Consider the following 23,408-nt stretch of genomic DNA (forward strand, 5'->3'; position numbering starts at 1 on the left):
CTGAATTTGGCTACTCTAGGTACTTTATATTAATGGAATCATAACGTATTTGTCTTTTTGTGATTGACTAATATAATGTCCTGAAGTTTCATCCATCATACAGCATGTGTAAGGATTTTCCTTTTTTTAATTAAAAAAAAAAAAAAGTTTTTTTTACGTTTATTTATTTTTGAGAGGCAGATCATGAATGGGAGAGGGGCAGAGAGACAGGAAGGCACAGAATCTGAAGCAGGCTCCAGTCTCTGAGCTGTCAGCATAGAGCCTGATGTGGGGCTCGAACCCACAAACCATGAGATCCTGACCTGAGGCGAAGTTAGACGCCTAACCAACTGAGCCACCCAAGCGCCCCTAATTTTTTTATGTTTGTTTGTTTATTTATTTAATGTTTGTTTGTTTTTGAGAGAGAGAGAGAGAGAGAGAGAGAGAGAATGAACGGGGGTGGGGCAGAGAGAGAGGGAGACACAGAATCCGAAGCAGGCTCCAGGCTCTGAGCTGTCAGCACAGAGCCCGACTTGGGGCTCAAACTCACAGACTGCGAAATCATGACCTGAGCTGAAGTTGGACGCTCAACCGACTGAGCCATCCATGCGCCCCTGTTTATTTATTTTTGAGAGAGAGACACACACGAGAGTGCGAATGGGGGAGGGTTGGAGAGGGAGACACAGAATCTGAAGCAGACTCCAGGCTATGAGCTGTCAGCACAGAGCTGGATACTGGGCTTGAACTCATGAATGGTTCAGAGATCAGAATGAGATCAGACCTGAGCTGAAGTCTGATGCTTAACTGACTGAGCCATCCAGGCGCCCCAAGGATTTTCCTTTTTTTAAGGCTGACTAATGTTCCATTGTATGTGTATACCACAGTTGTTTATCCATTCATCAGTCAATGGACTTTTGGGTTGTTTCCACTTTTTGGCTCTTGTGAATATGTTGCTGTGAACATGGGTGTGCAAACAACTCTCAAGACCCTGCTTTCAGTTCTTTTGGGTATATACCCAGACATGGGATGGTTGGATTGTGTATATAGTATTTCCATTTTAATATTTTTGAGGAACCTCCTGTTTTCCATAGTTGTTGCATCATTTTGCAATCCCACCAATAGTACATGGGTTCCAATTTCTCCATATCCTTGACAGCGCTTTGTAAAAAAACAAATTTAAATTTATTAGAGAGAGGGAGAGAGAGACAGACAACACAGGTGGGGGGAGGGGCAGAGAGAGAGAGCATGAGACACTGACTGAGCCACCCAGGCACCCCCACTTTTTTTTTTTTTTTAATAGTAGCCATTCTAATGGGCATGAGGTGATATCGTGGTGGTTTTGATTTCCATTTTTCTAGTGATGTTGATTATCCTTTGATATGCTTGTGGGCCATTAGTGTTATTTTTGGAAAATCACTATCATTTTTTATCTTGAAAAGATAACTCATTACATCTTTATTAATTACCTGTTCAAAGTGCTGGAATAGTAAGATGAATAAGACACATCGTTATTACCCATGTTACTCATTGTTACGGAGAAGACAGATGAGTAGACCAACAATTACTGCCGAAGTGGTGTGCTAGAGTCACTTATGCCAAAATCTCAAGCATCATAATAGAACATTTGTAAGTTAGCTTTTGTTGCATGTGTAAAAGTTTCAGAAATTAATCACAAGTGAATTTTTCCCTCCATGTAGCTTGTTTTTTGAATACCTGTTTGGGTCAGAGTTTAAACATACCTGATTGGTGTTAAGCAGAATGTGGTTTACCAGTTTTTTTTTTCTTGGGACTTAAGTTCTTTATGGAGCATTTATTTGGTAGGTTGATAAGGAAGAACAATATTTACTAATTTGTCTTGGCAGATAGATACACTTTTATTCCAGATATATTTATTTAACTGTTTTCTTTTTCTAATAAAAATCTCCTTTCTATAGTTTTCCCTTTTGGTATTTTAAAAACTAGTTCATTTATTCATTCCTACTTAGGTATGTTTATGCAAAATGAAATTGCCTTGGGGAAAGGACTTCTGAGTCCTTCTAAGTGTGTTCCAGATGCTGAAAGAGATGAAAAGAGGTTTGATCCACAGTTCATTGTCGTATGACATAACCACCTGAAGTGTTAATAAATACTAGTTTAAATAATGGTTCAAGACAAGCAGTACAATACTGTAGAATTAGGCAGTAGAAATTGTTTCAGTTTGGTGAGATCTAGAAAGTATGGAGCTTGAGATGGGCCAAGAAGAATGGTGAAATTGGTGGACATTTTCAGCAAGGTTAGAGGGAGAGAACAGTTGACTGCAGAAAGTCAAGTTTATCTGTAGTTGGAATTCTTTTTAAAAAAATTTTTTTTTCTTCAATGTTTATTTATTTGTGGGACAGAGAGAGACAGAGCATGAACGGGGGAGGGGCAGAGAGAGAGGGAGACACAGAATCGGAAACAGGCTCCAGGCTCTGAGCCATCAGCCCAGAGCCTGATGCGGGGCTTGAACCCACGGACCGCGAGATCGTGACCTGGCTGAAGTCGGACGCTTAACCGACTGGGCCACCCAGGCGCCCCTGTAGTTGGAATTCTTGTAGGAGAGACCTTGCCCTGTTTGAGACTCAGGGGTCTTTGTTTGATGAGCCCTGATACCCCCCAAAATATGCTCTGTGGGCCACCTAAATCAAATCACCTAAAGGGCTCCATAAAATCCAGATTGCAACTTATCATATCAGACTAATTGAATTGGAACTCTGTGAGTAGGTTCTTGTAATCTGTGTTTTACCTTTACCATCTTGATATGGGGAGGGGGTTTTGCACATCACTATTGTAAGCATTTGAGAAACAGCATTTAAAAAAAAATGTTTTTTTAATGTTTATTTTTGAGAGAGAGAGACAGGGTGTGAGCACGGGAGGGGAAGAGAGAGACACGGGATCCGAAGCAGGCTCCAGGCTCTGAGCTGTCAGGACAGAGCCCGACGTGGGGCTCGAACCCACAGACCGTGAGATGATGACCTGAGCTAAGTCAGACATTTAACTGACTGAGCCACCCAGGTGCCTGTGAGATGGTATTTTAAAAAGAGTGTTGTGTTTGAAATTCTGTTTTGGGATGGGTGCCTGGGTGACTCAGTCCGTAAAGCGTCAGACCTCAGCTCAAGTCATGATTTTGAGGGTCACAGGTTTGAGCCCTGCGTGGGGCTCTGTGCTGACAGCTCAGAGCCTGGATCCTGCTTCAGATCCTGTGTCTCCCTCTCTCTCTGCCCCTGCCCCACTTGCACTCTGTCTCCCTCAAAAATCAACAAACAATAAAAAAAATTGTTTTAGGAAAGATTAATTTGGGGGTAGAATATGGCATTGATTATTAGAGTATGGTGAAACTTTGAATTACGAAGGATAACAGATGTATTTGTATTAGATAGAAGCCTGAATAGTGGTGGGAGTGGAAAAGGAACAACATCAGATAATTATGGCTATGGTTATCATAACATTTGAATTCTTTGTTCTGTATGTATTATACTTTGCTATGGTTAGGCATATTTTACTGTGAATAGATGAAATGAGTACATTTTCCACCCTCAAATTTACAATGTTTAGCACAGTGCTTTCACATAACACCTGATAAAATGCCCTGAATTGTATTGAAGAACTGACAAAATCTGGCAGTTTAATACAGATGGCTTGGGAAAGATTAAAGGAGGCAAAGGTAGCTTAGATATCAGAAGTGAAGTCAGGAAGGACATTGATTTTGGAAGGACATGAAGTGTTTAGATAGGCTGGTTTGGAATAATATAAAGACAACCTAATAAAATATTCTTCAGGGATTTGGCAGTTTGATACAGGATTTTGGTCAGGTGTTTGGGAGAGGTTGCAGGTAGGATAGGAATTAGAGTGGATTAGGTGTGGGCCTGAGAAGGATGAGACATTGTTGAATAATATGATGGTCCCTGGGGATTGGGGTTATAAGTATTGGAAATTAGGAAAGGATAGAAATACAATGTATTTGTTTTATAATCTTTTTATTTTGTGCCCTTTTTTGTTGATTTTTGTCTGTTCAGAATTTTTAATTTAATTTTTTTTTTTGTAAATTTACATCCAAATTACCATATAGTGCAATAATGATTTCAGGAGTAGATTCCTTAATGCCCCTTACCCATTTAGCCCATCCCCCCTCCCACAACCCCTCCAGTAACCCTCTGTTCTCCATATTTAAGAGTCTCTTATGTTTTGTCCCCCTCCCTGTTTTTATGTTATTTTTGTTGGAAACATTGATTTTGAAAATAGTTTTATATGTTTGATACAGTAAAACAGTCAACATACCTTCTGAGATTTGAGGTTTTGGTTGTCATTCTCAGATTTAATTATAACATCCTGTCCTCCTTTTTTTGCATTCCTTGTTTTCTTTGTGCTTGCATACCATGACTTTAATAATTGGCTAATGCCTTATTATACTGGCTTCTCTCAGAGTCCACTCGGCTACTTTTATATATGATTAATTGGAGGTTTTGTGAGTTTTGATGTACTTTCTAAATTTTATCTTTTATTTTAAAAAGTCGTATTTCAAAATTTTATTCTAGTTTCTCATTTTCCCGTGTCCAACTGTCACCTTTGACTTTTCTCTTTTAAAGATTAATATTTTGTTCCCTTATCAGGAAATTAATTTAGATAAAATTTTACATTAATTCCTGTATACCTTATCTTTCATTTGCTCTCAGTCCGTAATATTTCAGCAGAATTATTTTAATTCATTGCCTTTCTACTCCAGATACTTTGAATTTTTGAAGTTATAATATCTGGTTTTCTCAAGTTTTTGTCTTTTATTTTTATTTTATTTTTTACCGCTTATTCGTTTTTGAGAGACAGAGTGCAAGTGGCAGAGAGAGAGGGAGACACAGAATCTGAAGCAAGATCCAGGCTCTGAGCTGTCCTCACAGAGCCTGATGCAGGGCTCATGAGATCATGACCTGAGCCAAAGTCAGATGCTTAACCAACTGAGCCACCCAGGCGCCCCTCAGTTGTTTTAATATAATTTTCTAGCTTTTGTGTTTTGTGTTGCTGACTTTAGCTGTCAGCCTTTGTTCATTTTCTTTATTAAAACACACAGAAAATGTGCACTTAAAATGATGTCTGGTCTCAAATTTGGAAATAATATTTTCTGGCAAAGCTTAGTGGTTTTGAAATTTTTTGTATAACCATTAAAGGCATACCTAAAGTATGGGTGGGTGGTCTAGTGTATAACCTAGTCAATCTTGCTAAATGCTGTTCCTTTGAAATGTAAATGTCTACTTGATGTGAAATTTGGGACTCTGGCCAGATATAATATAGAAATCTAGGATTAGAAGGGAGCATTCCAATTCAGGCATCCTTGTGATTTCTGAATACCCTTTACAGTTAATCACTTGGTTGTCTGGCCTGTGACTGAACATATTCAGGGTATGACATATGATGTCCTACTCATCAGAAGCTGTGGGCTGTCTGAGGGATCCCTTTATGGTGTCATTGAGCTTACCAGCTCAATTTTTACATCGGTCACACAAGGAAGATATTACTAGGTTGTTCTTCATGATGACAATTTACAAAGCTTTAGGCAGAAAGGACCACAAATCATACAGCCATTTTTTCACATCAAATAATCTTTTCTGTAATATTCTTGAAAGTTCATCCAAGGCTTTTCTTGAATACCTCTAGGGTAGGGAGCTGAATTAAATTCTGTTCTATGAAATAACTATATCATTGACAACTTTTAAAAAGAACTTTCTTTTTAGAAAGTTCTTCTTTCCATTTTCCCAAGCCTCCTTTTTTAATTGTTTCCCACTGATTTTTTTTGTTCTCTGGAACAATTCAGGAAGTCTTTGATAAAATTTTGACCTTCAACTGTTTGGAAGATGGTTTTGTTTTGTTTTGTTTTTGAGAAGAGTGCAATTGGGGGAGGAGTAGGAGAGAGAGAATCCCAAGCAGACTCCATACTAATGTGGGGCTCGAACTCACCGTGAGATCATGACCTGAGCGGAAATCAAGAGTCAGATGCTTAACTGACTGAAGACAGTTTTCATGTTTTTCCTGAGAAGTTAAAGCATCACTAAATTACCTGTCCTAGAAGCATCCTGGTTTCTGTTTCCTCTGAAAGTGTGGATTTTGGTGTCCATGCCCATAGTATTTTGGAGGTGGTTAGGTGGCATTATCTACTTTGACAATTTGGACAAATTATTTAATTTCTTTCTCATTTGTAAGATGAAGTTGTTGGGCGAATTATTTAATTTCTCTTTTTCATTTGTAAGATGAAGTTGTTGGAGTAGAGCAGAGATTTGGTTGTGAACTTGGCTCCCAGACATTTTTTAGCTTGGCTAAAAATTTATAGAGTTGGTGGCCAACGTTTTAAAATCTAGAGTTCACTTAAAACCCCAAATTTTAGGTATCTCCTGGAAAATTGTAAAGTCTGGCAGCAGTGGATACCTTGTGGCATGGCATCACTGACTGTAGTTGAGAGGGGGTTTGTCTTGGGGGTTGGAGGTTTGCCCTCTCCAGTTTACCCTTGGTCTCACCTAACCTTTGTTGCATTTATTTTTTTTTAACTTTGCATGCTTGTCGCTATAGGCATTAGGATTCTTAATCCTCAGGAATGGAGGATTTTGTAAGGTCTATTGTGCCCTAGATACTATCTTGAGCCATCGAATTCTGATGTTGTGATCTTGAATTATTTTGTGAAACCTTAACCTGGATCAGAATCAAGACTGCTTTATCTTATGCAGTCAGAGGACATTTGTTGGTTCATAGTATTTCAGAACAATTAAGACATTTTCACAAGTTGGTTATAGTGTTGTCCATATCTTCTCTATCCTTACTGATTTGTATTTTGTCCGTTTTTGAGAGGTGTTGGAAATCTCTATAATTATGGATTTGTCAGTTTGGAGTTTCATAAGTTTTTGCTTCATGTATTTTGAAACTTTGGTTTTAGGTACATAAAACAATTTTGAATATGTGGAACATGGTTATATAATTTTTAATACTCTGTTTTTATTAATTCTGTCACCTGTTACTTCTAGGTTTGCTGTTTATTGATTTTTCTGTTCATTATGGGTCATATTTTCCTACTTTTTTGCGTGCCCAGTTAATTTTGATTCAAAGCCAGATACTACAAATTTTACCTTGTTAAAATTTTACCTTACTGATGGATATTTTTCTATTGTAACTATTCTTTATTCTTGGGATGAGCTTTGTTCTTGGGATAAGGTTAAATTACTTGGAAAGAGTTTGATCCTTTTGAGACTTGTTTTTAAGCAGCCTTCGGGAGTTAATTTTTTTTCATACTACTGAGACAAGAACCGTCTGTACTCTCTCTGATCCCTTGTGAATTATGAGTTTTCTCACCCTGGGTGATGCGAATAGGTGCTGCCTATGAGTTATAGGCATTGTCCTCTTTGCTCCTTTCTGGGGGTTCTTCAGCCTGAGGTAGTTTCCTCATACAAATGTGCTCGTTAGTACTCAGCTGAAGACTTGAAAGAGATCTTGTATAACACTTATCTATAGAGAACAACCTGATGGTTACCAGAAGGGGGGCAAGTGGAAGGATGGTGATTTAGGAGTGATTTGTGATGAGCACCTGATGATGTATGGAAATGCTGAATCACTGTATTGTACACCTGAAACTGATACTACACTGCATTTTAACTAACTGGAATTTAAAAAAGAAAGACCTTCTATAAATCTCTAGTGCTCTTTCACTGTGCATCTCTCATCTCTAGTACTCTGCCTGCAGGAGTCAAGGTGTCTTGTCCTTCCAGCTCTGTTCTCTCACTTCAGGGAGACCATGAGGCTTGTCTGGGTTTTTCCTCCTTGCTCTGTGGTTTGAAAGTGCTCCAGGCAGCAAGCTGGGGCAGTTGTATGGCTCAGCTTGTTTGTTCACCCTCTCACCATAACTGTTCTGTTGCCCAGTATCTGAAAACCATTGTGTTCAGTTTTTTGTTACTTCAGGTAGAAGAATAAATCTAAATATTCCATTTTGTCTGAAAAGAGATTATATTCTAAACTTAATGCTGTCTCATATAGCAACCACCAGCTGTTGTGATGGTGTAAATTTTAATTAAATTTAGTTGATGCAGTTCTTAGTTATAGTTAGCTTACATCTAAAGTGCTCAGTAGCTACATGTAGGTAATGGTTACCTCACTGAATGTTGCAGATATAAAACATTTCCTATCATTGCATAAAAGTTCTACTGGACAGTGCTATTACAATAAGAGAACTTGGATTTGTTCATGAGCATTGAAAGGTGCCTTCACTCGTTTCATTTCAAGATTTTATTTACTTTCTTATTTTTATTTTTTAATGTTTATTCATTTTTGAGAGAGAGACAACTTGAACAGGGGAGGGGCAGAGAGGGAGACACAATCTGAAGCAGGCTCCAGGCTCTGACCTGTCATGACCTGAGCCAAAGTTGGACACTTAACTGACTGAGCCACCCAGGCACCCCTCAAGTTTTGGTTTTAAGACAGTTAGCTGGATGGGGTTATGAACAGATCACTGGAGCTCACCACTGTATGCTTATAGACAATTTCCCCAAATCTGTATTAGTGAATTGGATTCAACAAAGTGTTCCACAATGTTCGTGTATTAAAAGGTTTCTGATATTTAAAAAAGAAGTGTTTCGGGGCGCCTGGGTGGCTCAGTCGGTTAAGCATCCGACTTTGGCTCAGGTCATGATCTTGCTGTTTGTGGGCTCAAGCCCCGCATTGGGCTCTGTGCTGACAGCTTGGAGCCTGGAGCGTGCTTCGGATTCTGTGTCTCCCTCTCCCTCTCTGCCCATCCCCTGCTCATGCTCTGTCTCTCTGTGTCTCTCAATAATAAATAAATGTTTAAAAAAAAAAAAGAAGGTGTGCTTACACGGTTTACCCATCACTGCGTCCAAATGGAAAGCTTAAAAAAAAAAAATAAAAAAGAAGTGGTTTAACTGTTTTTATTCCTTTAAAATAAGGCAGTTGAGGAGATGCCAGGTGAATACTGGACCAAATAGTGGTGCCATAACCAGTTAACGATTCTCTGGAATCCTTCCATATCATCTGCTATGCGTATTTTAAATTGTTAGTCATATTATTTTGTTATCTCTTAGTCATACTATTTTAGTTCTTTTAATTCTTCCTATATCCGTTCAATGGGCCACTGGTTAGGGACCAGAAACATTAAGAAAATTAAGTTGTTATTGAAATAGTGGGTAAGGAGCATAAAAATATTGATTCTAAATATTTGCTTCATGATTATTATTCATGCTCTTTTAATTGTCTGTGTTCTAATATCCTGCATATAATATAGACAGTGTATTGGTAATTACTCAAAAAGCAATGTTAAAAGAAAATGTAGTGATATGCAGGGTGGCCTTTTATTTTTAGAGAATAAGAATTACTTACACTTGAAGTGTGTTATTTGAAGTGTTAGCAAATACCAATCTGAAGTCACTCTTAATTCATCACTTAGTGACAAAACACAGAAATGGTTAAAAAATATTTTTAGTAAAAAATACAAGAATTCCAAACGCTAAGTCACATTCTTAGTTTTATCCTTGTATAATGTATTCAATTTTAACATATGTTTTCAACATTCATGAGTTTATAGACAAGATAAATCATTTTAGAGTAGAAATGTCACCCAAATGCATTTTGTAACACAATTTAAATAAAACAGGATGTAGCCTTTGTTAGAAGTTAAGAATTTGTAGGTTTTCTTAAAATGAACTTCATAGTATAGTCTTTACTAAAATCCTGATTAAAACTTTTTTGCCCCAAAATTACTTCATCACATTTCCCACTTAAATGATTAGAACAAATCCTCCCAAATTCTTGTTACTGTGAAAGATGGCATTAAGGCAAAAAAGGTGAAAGTATTTAGTACCCAATTCTGTTTGTGTACAGGAAATTACTTGAGAAGATTTTAAAAATGTACATTCCTGGGGTGCCTGGGTGGCTCAGTCAGTTAAGCATCTGACTCAATTTTGGCTCAGGTCATGATCTCAGGGTTAGTGAGATCGATCCCCACTTGGGGCTCTGTGCTGACAGTGTGGAGCCTGTTTGGAATTCTTCTCTCTGCTCCTCTCTTGCTCGTGTTCTCGGTCTCTCTCAAAATAAATAAATAAACGTTTTTTTAAAAAATGTATATTCCGGGGCAGCTTCTCCAGAAATTCTGGAGTAGGCCACATAGGTGATTCTAGTATTAGCCCCTGGATGACAGTAGTGTGTATTGGAATACTCTTCATGTCCAGTTAATAGGTGCATTTTAAAAAAAAGTAACAATGCTGTATCAGGCCAGTTTCTTGATAGTATTCAGTTTTAAGACATTAACATATTTTGGGAATACTCTCCAAGGGTTATTAAGATAAACCTCTTTATGTCTTCTGGTTCAGTGGAACACTAGTTTGAGGAATTTGGATCTAGATTTATATTGACTAATTTGGTTAATGTTTGGTTGATCAACTTAATTGTGACTAATTGACCAGCCTGTGTTCTTACTGGTATAATTTAATAAAAGACCATCATTGCTTTGCTAAAATACAAAAATAGTGGAATATTACCAGAGTGCTCTGTAACTGCAAAACACTATAAAAATCCCTCGTGTAATTATTAAAAATTAAAAGAGAATGTCAGACATCACTTATCTTAATAGAATATGAAATGAGGTATAACTTGAGTTTATGAATATGTTGTGGGTCTGAATGGTTATACATCATTCATTTAATAATCTGTGGTGTGTTTGGGTTTTTTTAAGTTTATGATAGTAGTTGGCTGGTGAAGCTTACCTTGTATAAAAACTATTGACATCACCAAGAGTATCAGAAAGTATTTTTTCATAGTTTTAGGTTAACCAAAGACATAAAAGTTAAAGAAATTCTGAAGTTTGACCACTCAGATATTTGGTGAAGAGCTTGGCTTGAGTAATGTTCATTCTTTTAAAATTTGACTGTTAGTTTTCATTTCACAGCAAACTAGTTTTATTCCTTTCCCCAAACCGGAAATAGATTTTTCTTTTTCACCCCACTGCTTTCTTGGCATACATGTTTAGCTGTCATTGGTGTCATTGTAGTAGTACTTACTTAAAATGATGTAATTGTTGTAATAAACTTTATAATAATTGGTCAAGTTTATAATTATTGGCCAAGATACTCTACTCTGTATCACCATTTTTAGTGATTTATGCATATGTGTCATATTCTTTCCTTCCTATCTTTAGTTAAAATGCATATTTTTTTGTCATACTAGGGAGCTAATGGGTGTGGCTGCTTGAATAAGAGAACTAATATTTTTTTGAAACCTTAGTTTGTTATCTTATTAACCTGTTGATATTTTGAGGCATATATTTGCTTTTTGGTTTACTACTAAAATAAACGTGTCGAAGTGTAAGAGAACCTATTTTTTAAGTGCTGTTCAGTCTTCAGTCAAAGACTTAAGAAAAACAGACCTGGATCAGGAGTCTCTACCAAGAGGAAAATAGTGCTGTCTTCTTAGGAGAGTTGTTCTGTGATCTGAAATTCATTTCTCTTTGACTTGAGCTCATTATTCTTTATAGTAGCAGTCATGCTTATGAATTTTGCCTAATGAAAAGATTTTTAAGAGGTTTAGGCTTCAACATATGCCTGCAAAACTATATTTGGCACAGGTTTTTTTTTTTTTTTTTTTTTTTGCAAGACTAAAAACTGGCTTTAAGAACAGTTGTAATTGTCCAAAACAGTTAATTCGTTTGTGTTCATTTGTTAAGTGATATGTATGATCTTCTTATGGTGTTGTCATTTTTGTTCTTAACTGAATCCATAGATTATTTCCTTGTATGTTTCTAGGAGATACCCTACTAGTTATTGTTTTGAAAACATTCTTTACATCTTTAGTTTTGGAGTGTAATTTTGGTGCTGTAATTCAGAGATGTAAAAAAGGTCATAGAATCCTTTTTTAAAGGGGAGTGGTAGGCTCTATCTATCACAGTAAGTGTCATGTAGCTGGGCCTCAGAAATTGTTTAATGGATTGAGGAAAGAGAAATGCTTTCTTAAATGAAGGTAGCCTAAAAAGTTAACTCTTTGGCAAAGGTGAAGAATGGGGATATTTAGGTCAGTGGGTTGGATTATGGAAGGATTATTGAGACCTTATGTCAGACTTTTGACACTGGTTAGAAGTGTATTTTCCCACTCCTTACGTGTACATTAATACTGCTTTTGGAGACTGAATGTAGGCTGGACTATCTCATTTTAATCATAGTAGTTTAATACGTATGTATATACTTATTTTGTATGATAGGTTATATGTACACATTTAATGTATACACAGAGTCTTCATTTAAGGTTTCTAATGTTGTAACTTCTTAGACTGGTACGTAGACTAAGCTTTTTTGTTGGAATCTCTTTGTAGGAACATAGTGCAATGCTTTATATAGCATATGTGTTCACTTGGAACATTTAAGCTTAACTTTAGAAATTGAACTTCATTAGAAATTGAAGTTGGTGTATAGAGAATCCAGGCAGGACTCTTGTAGCCTCAGTTTCTGTGCAGTAAGGATTTCCTGACCCTCACAAAACTATTGTTGAGCATCCATACTCCCCTTACTGTCACTTTTTCTGTCCTACCCCACCCCCACTATCCATTATTGCCAGTACCCATGCCTGTTTCTCCTTTCCCTTCAAAAGGTTTCACATCTTATGGTTAATTATTGATTCTTCTATGGCCCAGTTTCAGTGATCATTCTTTTTGATGAAGGAAACTGAAATGTCTCAGTGGATGTCATGGACTTAATAGCAGAAGTAGGGATGATGCTGGGTAAGTAGAAAAAACCCTAGGTTGGGAATCAGTAGATTCTGCTTCTATTTCTTATTGTCAGTAACAAGCTATGTAATCTTATGAAAGTCCATCTGGGTTAAAATGGCACAAGTTGATTTCCAAGGTCGCTCCCAGCTCTAATGTGCTTTTTGTAATTCATTCATTGTACTTTATTAGGTGCTGGCTTATGTGCCAACATGGGCTTAAAAATAGAGAGCTAAATAAGTTTCTAGCCTTGAATGAAACCAAGTGAATGGTGACAATATATTGTGAGAAGTGATATATTAGGCGACTGTGCAGAGTGCTTTTTAAATAAGCTGCGGGGTAGGAATTAAGGAACGCTTCCTCTTGGAGGTCATATTTGAGTTGATTTTTAAGAATAGCTTACTTCACAAGGAAGGAAGGACATTCTAGGAAGAGCAGTTCACCGAGGAATGAGTAAGCATGGCATGTTTTGGAGTGTCCAGTGGTAGCTGAGGATGGAATATGGAGTTTGTATGGAATGGAATGGAGATGGAAAAAGCTTAATGGTATGAAGTTTTGGGTGGGGAGGCTTGGTAGGGGCCACATTCTGAAAGATCCTTGGATTTTTAAAGGCTGCTTAAAGGTTTTAAAGGCTGGTTAAAGGTTTTTTGTTTTACATTTTTTATGTCTTTATGAGGGGTTTTGAAAAGAGAGACAAAATCAGACTTGTGTTCTAGAAAGATTACTTGGTGGTAGTGTGGAAGGTGGCCTGGAGCAGGTGAAGTCAAGGCAGGAAGAGAAGCTAGAAAACTTGCAGTATTCAGGGTGAGAAATGATGAGGGTTCAGTTAAGGCAGGAGTAGTCATGGGGATAAAACCTGAAGGGTGGACCTGGCAGACTTAGAAACATGCAGTGAGACTCTGGAGCCCAGATGTGGAATTCTGGTGAAGAGACTAGATGGTGTATCAAGTTTATCTGGTTTGATTTCTGGGTGAATAATGTCAGCATCCAAGAGAATAAGGGATGCAGGAGGAGGAGCAGGTTTTTAGGTGGGGGGTTAGGGGAAGTATGTTTATATTTCCCGTTGTTAAGTTTGAGTGATCAAAGGAGAGATGAGATTCCTGGTAGGCAGTTAGATAAATGGGTCTGGACTTAGGAGAGAAGGTTAGAGCCAGAGGTAAAGATTCAGTTTATAAATGGTAATTGAACCAGCTTTATGGGCAAATCACTCTGGAAGGAATGTGTGGAGCAGTTTTTAACTTGGGGTATCGTATCTCTCCTTCAGAAAGATTCATGATCCCTATGAGATTCCATACAGCAATTTGTTTTTTTGCCTGTGTGTATAATGAGATTCTCAAAGGGGTCTGTGAACCAAGATTACTGTGGAACACTGGAATGGAGTAAGAAGGATGGATCTTAATACAGAAACATGGGGAATACTGAAATTAAGGAGACAACAGAAGAAGAAGATGTAAGACGTTGAGGAGACAGTGTTAGGAGAGAACAGAGGAGAGCAACCCTTCCTTTTAAGGAAGAATGATCAACAAGAAATGCCCATTGGTTTGAGAGCAGCAATTTTTACCTTCCTTTAGAAGATTGAGTCTAGGGAAATACTTTAGTATATGAACAACTGGAAGGGAAATTGCTATAGGGAAGGAAGGTTGAAAGTAGAAATGTGAAAAGGTATGAGTAGTTAGGTGGGTAACTGATGAAGGGAGGATTGGAGCCAGAGCAGTAGAGGATGGAAGACTTATCTTGGAGGAAAGAAGAAAAGGGTGTTTGTGTGTGTGTATGTTGGACAGGAGTGGGTGTGAGGACAGTGGGAAGTGGGGAAAGAGGGAGAATATTTAAATATGTAAAGCCTCTGGTAATTTGCACATTTATTGGATTTTATTTTGAAACTTTTATAGAAAATTTCAACATACCAAATAGAACTTCTTGTGACCTCAATAATTAATGATAGCCAACGGTAAGACTTTTGATACACTCTATGAATCTTGCCATAAAATCTTATAATCATCAAATTTTAGGACTGGAAAGAACCTAGATAGTCCCTTTATAGCTTTAATAAATGGAGGACCAAGTCTCTTAATTTTTTTTTTTTTTTTTTTTTTTTTTTGAGAGAGTGAGTGGGAGCGGGGGAGGGTCAGAGAGAGAGGGAGACACAGAATCTGAAGCAGGCTTCAGGTTCTGAGCTGTCATCACAGAGCCTGACAGCGGGGCTCAAACCCACGAACCATGAGATCAAGACCTGAGCCAAAGTCAGATGCTCAACTGACTGAGCCACCCAGGCACCTCAGGCCAAGTCTCTTTTAAAAGCACATCATTGTTATTCATTACATATATTTACTCAAAATTGATCAGATTTGGACAGTTAACAGAATTAACTAATTATAATGAATGCCATATATGCACTACCCAAATCCCCACTCAAGATTGAAAGACTTCATTCTCTTAATCACTGAGAGTGTTGCTGGGGCTGTCAGACCTTCCTGGGAATTGCCCTTGGACGAAGAGAACCTCTCAGTCAAGCTCACACCCCTTCCTGGGAGTAGCCTGTGTCTGAAGACCAGTCTATTAAAGACCTGGGTCCCTTGCCTCAACGTAGGGCATCCTTAAGCCCCATTTAGTTCTGAGTTTCAGAGCTTCCAGTGGGGTCATCTGAGGCCTTTGTTGTGATTCTATCCCAGCCTAACTTGATCTTTGTCAGCTCCTTCCTTTTCCTTCCTTTCTCTGCAAGTGGTAATCCTGAGTGCCCCAGGGAAACTTCTGGCACACTTAAGAGTTTGAGTGGCTAGGGACCTGACTTCCAACACTGATGAACTTTAAAATTTCTTTTGATTTATAACAGATTTGCCAAACTTTAAAGGATTAACATCTACCAGTTTTCCATGTTTCTGGGAAATATCCAGGCAAATGTTGAAAGATAAAATTGTGTAGTAATGTAATAAAAAATTTAATTTTATAGTGCCAAACATACAGAAAAAATCATTAGGACTTGTTTTAGGATGGGATAAAAAGAGGAATACTTTATTAAACATGTTGAACAAAGATCTTGGCATTTAGTTAGCTTTTTCCCTCCTTCTCCCATCATTCATTGTTTGTATTTCTGCTGTCTTGTTTTTATTGCCTATGTAAATTGAAAGTTGACCTTCACCCCATTTGAGATCAGACTCATGTTTTCATTGATTTTTCTTGAGAATTTTAAAAATATGGCCAATTTTTCTTTTGTGGTCATACTGTAGAGAATGGAAGTCTATGAAGTATATTTGAAACAAATACGGTTAGATTGAGTCTATACAAAAGTCTTGCCCTCATGGTTGAGGAAAGATGTGCCTAGCAGAATCCAAGACTACATTCCTAAACAAAATACTTGATTTTCTGCCTGCAGCATTTTGAGAGTGCCTTTCCAAGATCAAGTGTGCCACCTGTCATCATTCAGTCAAATGTTTTGTCATTGCTATAAGTTACCATCCTGTCTTGGATCCAAAAGCTTCAGAGCAATGTCATTTGGCTGGCAACAACATTCTTCTTGCTTTTAATAAAGCTCCCCTCTCTTTGTCAGTATTTCTTTTTGTTTATGTGACTGTAGACATACTCAAGGTGGTCAGTGAAGTTATCTGTGCCATTTGGAAAGGAATGGCTGATGAAATGTACCTTAACTTATTCAGAAGTAATTACTTGATTCAGTAATATGCGTGAAACTGGAAAACTTTCTATTTAAGAACTCTACTTTTTTTGAGTATTTTAAGATAACCAGTTAGTACTATTTTTTTCTTAAGTTTCTTCAGGAATGATTTTAAGAAAATCTTGTGGAATATAATGATTTCATTTTAGCAAGTAAAGTTTTGTCATTTATTCTTTTCTTCCCTTTGCTTTATAACTTTAATAAGAGTTAATGGTTGCTTTTTATTTTCTAATTAGTTTTGATATGGGTCCATTTGTTGGGAAGCAAATTTAGATTGTTAGGGAAACATTTTACTGAGTTAATATATAGGAATGTATCTTTTGTGGTATCTCTTCTGTTCTATGTTGCTTGCGTTATCAGCAAAAACAAAAAACTGCTTCCTGTCTTTTGTAGGATGCCACATGTTTTACAATTGATGGGTTCTGTACTATTTTAATTTTTCTGTTATATCATTTTGGTAAAACTGGTTGAGGTATTATTTAAAAAGATTGATCTTTTTTTCCCCTCTTCCCAGATATTTTCCCATATATATAAGTATGGTAAGATTTGTGTCTTCTTGTGGATTCCTTAGTGTTTAATATTCTAGTTTCCAAGAATGCTTCTTGAGAAGTGGTATTATGGTTTTAATCATTAACCATGACCTGCCTGTGTGCATTTTTCACTTTCTGATAGTGGCATTTCAGGATGTTGTTCATGTGAGTCTTTGGCTAATTTTTCCTGATCCTCAAGTATCATCTCGGATACAAGTAAGATTTATATAAAATTACTTGCATTATTTGAGGTTATTGATTAGGCAATCCTTGTTGCTATAATAGAAGCATTTCTGGGAGGAGTTCTGGAGAGGGGTTGGTGATAAATACAGAATGTTTTGGTTCTGATAAATGCTTTTTTTGTGCATATGCCATTTTACTTAGAATTATATGATCCATTTTTGTCAAATGCCAAAATTAAGCCATTGAGATAGATTAATTCCTTAAACCATTTTCTGTTTTTTTAAAGTTTATTTATTTATTTTGAGAGGGTGAGTGCATGCTGGAGGGAGGGAGGGAGAGGAGGAGGAGGAGAGAGAGAGAGAAACAGAGTAAATCCCAGCAGGCTCTCCACACTGACAGCTCAGAGTCCATTGCAGGGCTCAATCCCACAAACAGTTGAGATCATGACCTGAGCCAAAATCGAGTCAGATGCTTAACTGACTGAGCTACCGAGGCACTCCACCATTTTCCATTTTTTTAAATCAATTTTCGTTTTACAGAAATTACTTACATTGGGATCTTTTTTTCCCATATAAACTCTAAAATGAGAACCAGTGATTCTTTAGTCCCTCTGTTGTTCATGTCTAATTTGTTTATATTACATTTTAACCTGTAGTAGCTTTTGCCATTGTAGGTTTTATTTCATTGTTATTGCCAGTTCCAGTGTTCACTGGATCATTTTTTAGTCATTAACAACTTTTGCTAAACATTTGAGCAATAACCAGTTTTTCTTTTTCTTGTGGCCCCTCTCTGCACTCCCTAAACTTAATTTTCCCCAGTAATCTGGTGAAAATATTAGTGAAATTAAGTGCTGTCACAGTTAAAGTGGAGAAGCAGATCTTGCTGTTGTACCTGAGTAAGACCTAATTTACTTGGTAGTCTGCATGTCAACATAAAATGTATAGTATGGCTACTTTTACCAGTGGTATTTTGAAGTGAATGAATTGCCAGTTAGTTGCTTTTTTAAAAATTGGGATCATTTATGTGTTTAGAAGAGTTTGCTCAGAGGTTAATGATATTCTTGTTTGCTTATGCCAGGGAGGAGTACCTTTTCCTTGAATGGAGAAGGGGCAAGCTGATGTGGGACCTAGTTAAAATGTTTATTTATTTTGGTGGTGGTGGTCTTTCAAACTTAAGCTGCTCTGTAAATCTTGATGCATTTATTCTCTTCAGTGGTAGGGATAAAATGAATGGCAACCAATCCAAATGCTAGCTTTGATATACTAATACTGAATAATGATTTGAATACTGGTAATGATTTGAATGATGTATGTTAAATCTGTGGGAAAGTTTTATGGCTAAAAAGCATGTTTATTGAGAAAAGTATAATTTATAAAATCTTTTTAAAAAATTTTTTTTTAGCGTTTATTTTTGAGACAGAGAGAGACAGAGCATGAACGGGGGAGGGTCAGAGAGAGGGAGACACAGAATCCGAAACAGGCTCCAGGCTCCGAACTGTCAGCACAGAGCCTGATGGGGGGCTTGAACTCACCGTGAGATTATGACCTGAGCCGAAGTCAGATGCTTAACCGACTGAGCCACCCAGGCGCCCCTATGAAATATGTTTTTGATGGCTGAATTAAAGCCCTTTTCTAGTGCTTTAAAAGTTTTTTCTCAAAGCTAAGTATGGCTTAAAAATTACTTAGATTGTTGATTTAGGTGTGATAATGGCATTGCAGCTTAGAAGAAAAAGTATTTTGTAGTGATTAATACTGATGTATATATATATAGAGAAGTGAATTAACGATCTGGGACTTGTTTGAAATACTTAACAAAAGGGTATATGAAGCAAATGTAGCATAATCTGGATAATTATTAAATTTGGATGGTAATATATGAGGGGTAATTGTACTATTTTCTGATTTTGTCTGAAAATTTTATTGTAATAAAAAGTTTCACAAAATTAAGAACATTAAAAAATCTGGTATTACGTATATTAGTAAATTAATTACCTGCAGTTCTGTATTCCCAGAAATTCCTAGAATTGCCATTGTGGTAATCTAAAACTAAGACTTAGTTTCAAATTATAATTGGCTGATTTGGGGATGGGAACAGTTAATAAGAGGGAGAACAGATAAACAATTACTAACTTTTTTTAGTTGAGAAGTAAAAATACGAGTATTGAGTCGTTAGTCTTTTGGGGTCAGTATAGCATCATTTAATGTTTAAAACAGAGCACATATTATCAAATTCATTTAGTTACTAGACAACTTGCATTATGTAAAGGAAATATTTCCTGTGATATATTGCAGGTTCAGGATTCAAGGCAATGCAGTGAGAAATTTTTCTATCACGAACAATACATTTTTTGAAATCAGATGTGTTTTTTTGAGCAAGTTATTTTTTGCACTTGAATGTGAAACTATGTGGAATATGATCAAAGCTAAAATTAAACTTTGCAAATTCTCCCCAGTTTTTTTTAAACTTAAAAAAATTTTTTAACTTTATTAAAAAAAAATGTTTATTTTTGAGAGAGAGGCAGTGTGAGTGGGGGAGGGGAAGAGAGAGAGGCTCTCTGAAGCAGACTCCAGGTTCTGGGCTGTCAGCACAGAGCCTGACACAGGGCTTGAACCCACGAACCATGAGATCATGACCTGAGCCAAAGTTGAACGCTTAACCGACTGAGCCACCCAGGCACTCCAAGTTTATTTATTTTGAGAGAGAAAGAGCACAAGTGTGCACGAGCCAGGGAGGTGCACAGAGAGAGTGAGAGAATCCCAAGCAGGCTCCCCCGTGCTGTCAGTGCAGAGCCCGCTGTGGGGCTCAAACCTACAAACCATGAGGTCATGACCTGAGCATCAAGAGTCAGATCCTTAACCAACTGAGCCACTCAGGTGTCCCTCCTCCTCAGTTTTTATAGTAGAGTCTGCAGTGAGTGATACATTTCCCCTTGATTCATAATGCCCATCCATTTTATTTTCTACGATAAGATGTATTTTTACAGTTGTAGAAGTGTTATCTAACATTTCTTTTTTTGGATGGTGGGGAGGAGTTTCCTTGGGGGCATATAATAGGTATATGGCTAACACTTACCTAACACTAAGAACCCCCTGAATCTTTTTCAATTCTTCCTCCTATTGCTGGAGCTGCCTTTGTTGTGAAGTGTAAAGAACCCTCTGGGAAGCTTTTGGGAGTTAGGATGATTAGCTGAGTGCATAAAACAAGATTGCCTAAAGGCATCTTTAATGGTACATTACAGATCGAAGTATTTGTGTTGGGGAATGATTGGACATCCAGTAGGTAATATGAAACCAGGTAATGGAGATTCTTAAGAACTCAGTGGTGGTGGAATACTGAATCAGAGTTTTTGGATGTTTTCTAGTCTATTTTCAGTTCTCAGTATTAGACATACTCTCCTAATACCTCAGAAAGGGATACAAAGATGTGTAAGTATAAATCCTTTAAGGTGTTTGGTATTTCAGGGGGAGTTTTGATTGAAGTGACTGTTGTAAAGATCAGTGATAGAATGAAGGCAGTCCTTACCACTTAGCTTGTACAATTTGCATATTATTAGGGGTTACAAAGTGATGACATTCAAATTATATCATGTGTTCTTCATTTATTAGCAGCATTATTCCTGTAAAGAGAAACTTTTCATCTATGATTGGGTTACTTGGTAGTGTAGTTGATATATAGTTAAGTCAGAATACTTGAAGAATGCTTGCTCTTTATTTACCACTTTTGAAAGTAATGAGCTGGTTCACTAGCATCCTGAAACTGAGTTTTCCTTTCTTCCTTCCTTCTTTTCTTCTTCCCTCCCTCCCTTAAACCCATCCATGAACTCAGAGATTTGAACTTTTTAGATATGCTTCATTCCATTTTATTTATGCATGTTCAGATTTGTTCATGTTTGGTCAGCAGGAACCTCTTCAGGTTTGCTCCTGAGTCCCTTTAACACAGTTATGATCTTTGATAATTTCCTTGCTTTCTAGTAACAAGGTAATCAAAATTCGTCTTGTCTAATTTATGTCACAGTTCTGGAAACAGTTATTTGTCCAAGAAGCCCTGATTCCTTTGAAGAGGAAATTGTTTTTCAGTACCATTATCTGAGTTTATTGCTACTGGGGTTAGTCCCTTGCTTCCAGGCCTTTTCAGTGTGTAGTGCTAGGAAATCTCCATATTTAAGAAGAAAACATGAATTTATACTGATAAATCAATTGAAATTCAGAACTACAGGATTTTCTGCTTAACTTTTTCTATCTTCTGACTTCTTCCTACTACAAAAACTACAAAAAACAGACTTTCAAGGACATCCACATTTACTTTATCCTACAATAGACATCAACACTTTCATAGTAACTACTGACACTTACCAACATTGCGATTACTGAAAAAACAAAACAAGGATGCTAGGATTAGTCAATTTTCTGTGTTATAAAGTCATTTAAAATAGTTAATCTTTGAATGGTAATACCATCAGTTCGGTATAATATTATAATTACTTGTTTTTCATTTTTAGGGATTTCTTTTAAAATTTTAGTTGTGGTGTACCTGGGTGGCCTTGGTTGAGTGTCTGACTTTGGCTCAGGTCATGATCTCATGGTTCGTGGGTTCTTACCCACATTGGTTCTTACCCATGTTGAGTTTTGCACTGATATTGCAGAACCTGCATTGAAGAAGTCTGTCTCCCGCTCTCTCTCGAAAATAAATAAACATTAAAAAAATTAAAAAAAATAGTTTGTTATATAATTATGTAAAACATTTACATGGTTTGAAAGTTAAAAGCTACAAAACAGGTTAAACCCAGAATAGTGTAGTTCTTTCCCTGTTTGCTTTGTTCATTCTCTCCAATAGGTAGGGTATTCTTTTAACCTTACAGCTTACTCTTTTAAGCATATACATATATATCTCTATATTCATATCTTCCCCATCCTACCTTAAATAAATTCAAGGGTATTTATTCTAAGAAGTCTTATATTGAGTGGAAGGTTGGATTTCATAACTACTGGTGCTTTGTTTTTTTTGTTTTTGTTTTTTTAATTTTAGAGTTGTGCAACCATCACCCTGCCAGGATATTAGAACATTTTCATCACGGCCAAAAAGTTCCATTGTGCCCATTTACAGTTAATCCTGGTTCCTGGTCCCAGCCCTAGGCAGCCACTGTCCACTTTTCTGTTATTTCTAGATATTTTATATAAATGAAATAATACAGTAATGTACTATTTTACATCTGGCTTCTTTCACTTAGCATGTTTTTAAAGTTAATCATGTTGTAGCATGTATACCAGTGGTTCTTTTAATTGCTGAACAGTATTCTGTTGTATGAATATATACATTTTGTTTATCTTACCAGTTGATGGACATTTGGATCGTTTCCAGTTTTTGTCTATTGTGAGTAATGCAGCTTTGCATATTCACATTTATATGGATGTATATTTTCATTTCTCTTTGAGAAGGTTCCTAGGAGCAGAATTCCTGGTTTATATGGTAAAATGTATGTTTAACTTTTTAAAGAAACTGCCAGACTGTTTTTCAATGTGATTTATACTTTACATTCTCACCAGCAATACGGAAGGGTTCTATAGTGTCTCCACATCTCTGCCAACTGTTGGTGTACTTTCTGTCATTTTGAATTTATCCTTTCTAATAGGTGTGTAGCAGTGTGGTAAGGTTTTACTTTTAATGATATTGAGAATGTGTTCATGTGCTTATTAGACATTCATTTTTTTTGGTGAAATGTTTCTTTAAATCTTTTGCCCATGTTTAAAATAGAGTTGTCTTTCTACTCATTTGTATGAAATGTTTTAATATGTTATAAGCCGCTTATCATTTACTTTTTCAAATTTACATTTACAAATACTTTTTTGTATATACAAATACAAATGTATTTACAAATACATTTACAAATACTTTTTCACAGTCTGTGGATTATCTTTTCATTTTCTTAATGGTGTCTTTTGAAGCACACATTTTTAATTTTGTGGAAATCCATTTTATATTTTTTTCCCTTTTGAAGATTGTGTATTGATGTCACATCTAGCACTTTGCCCAACCCAAAGTTATGATTTTCTCCTGTGTTTTTCTTCTAGAATTTTAGGTCTTACGTTTAGGTGTTTGTGATCCATTTTGAGTTAATATTTGTGTGTGTTGTAAGATAAGGATCTGAACAGTTGTTGGTTTTTGTTTTTGGCATTTGAGTATTGTCCCACGTGATGTGTGGAAAATACTCTCCCTTTTGAATTATCTGGGCACTTGTTGCACAAATCAGTTGACTATAAAGAATTTTCATTCTGGACTCTTTTCCATTGATTTATATGCTTATCCT

General features: G+C 36.7%; 1 protein-coding gene and 1 long non-coding RNA gene across 4 annotated transcripts in view; both read left to right on the forward strand.

Annotated features, from left to right (window-relative positions):
- Positions 1 to 23,408, forward strand: part of MSL2 (MSL complex subunit 2) — a 35,437-nt gene that overhangs the window by 6,085 nt on the left and 5,944 nt on the right. The window lies entirely within an intron of this gene.
- LOC128315298 (uncharacterized) lies at positions 1,173 to 11,613 on the forward strand. The gene is made up of 2 exons (XR_008297978.1): positions 1,173 to 2,287; positions 2,529 to 11,613. It is a non-coding gene; the product is annotated as an uncharacterized LOC128315298 (long non-coding RNA).

This window comes from Acinonyx jubatus, chromosome C2 (genome assembly GCF_027475565.1).
Source record: "Acinonyx jubatus isolate Ajub_Pintada_27869175 chromosome C2, VMU_Ajub_asm_v1.0, whole genome shotgun sequence".
In the NCBI taxonomy this organism is placed as follows: domain Eukaryota; kingdom Metazoa; phylum Chordata; class Mammalia; order Carnivora; family Felidae; genus Acinonyx; species Acinonyx jubatus.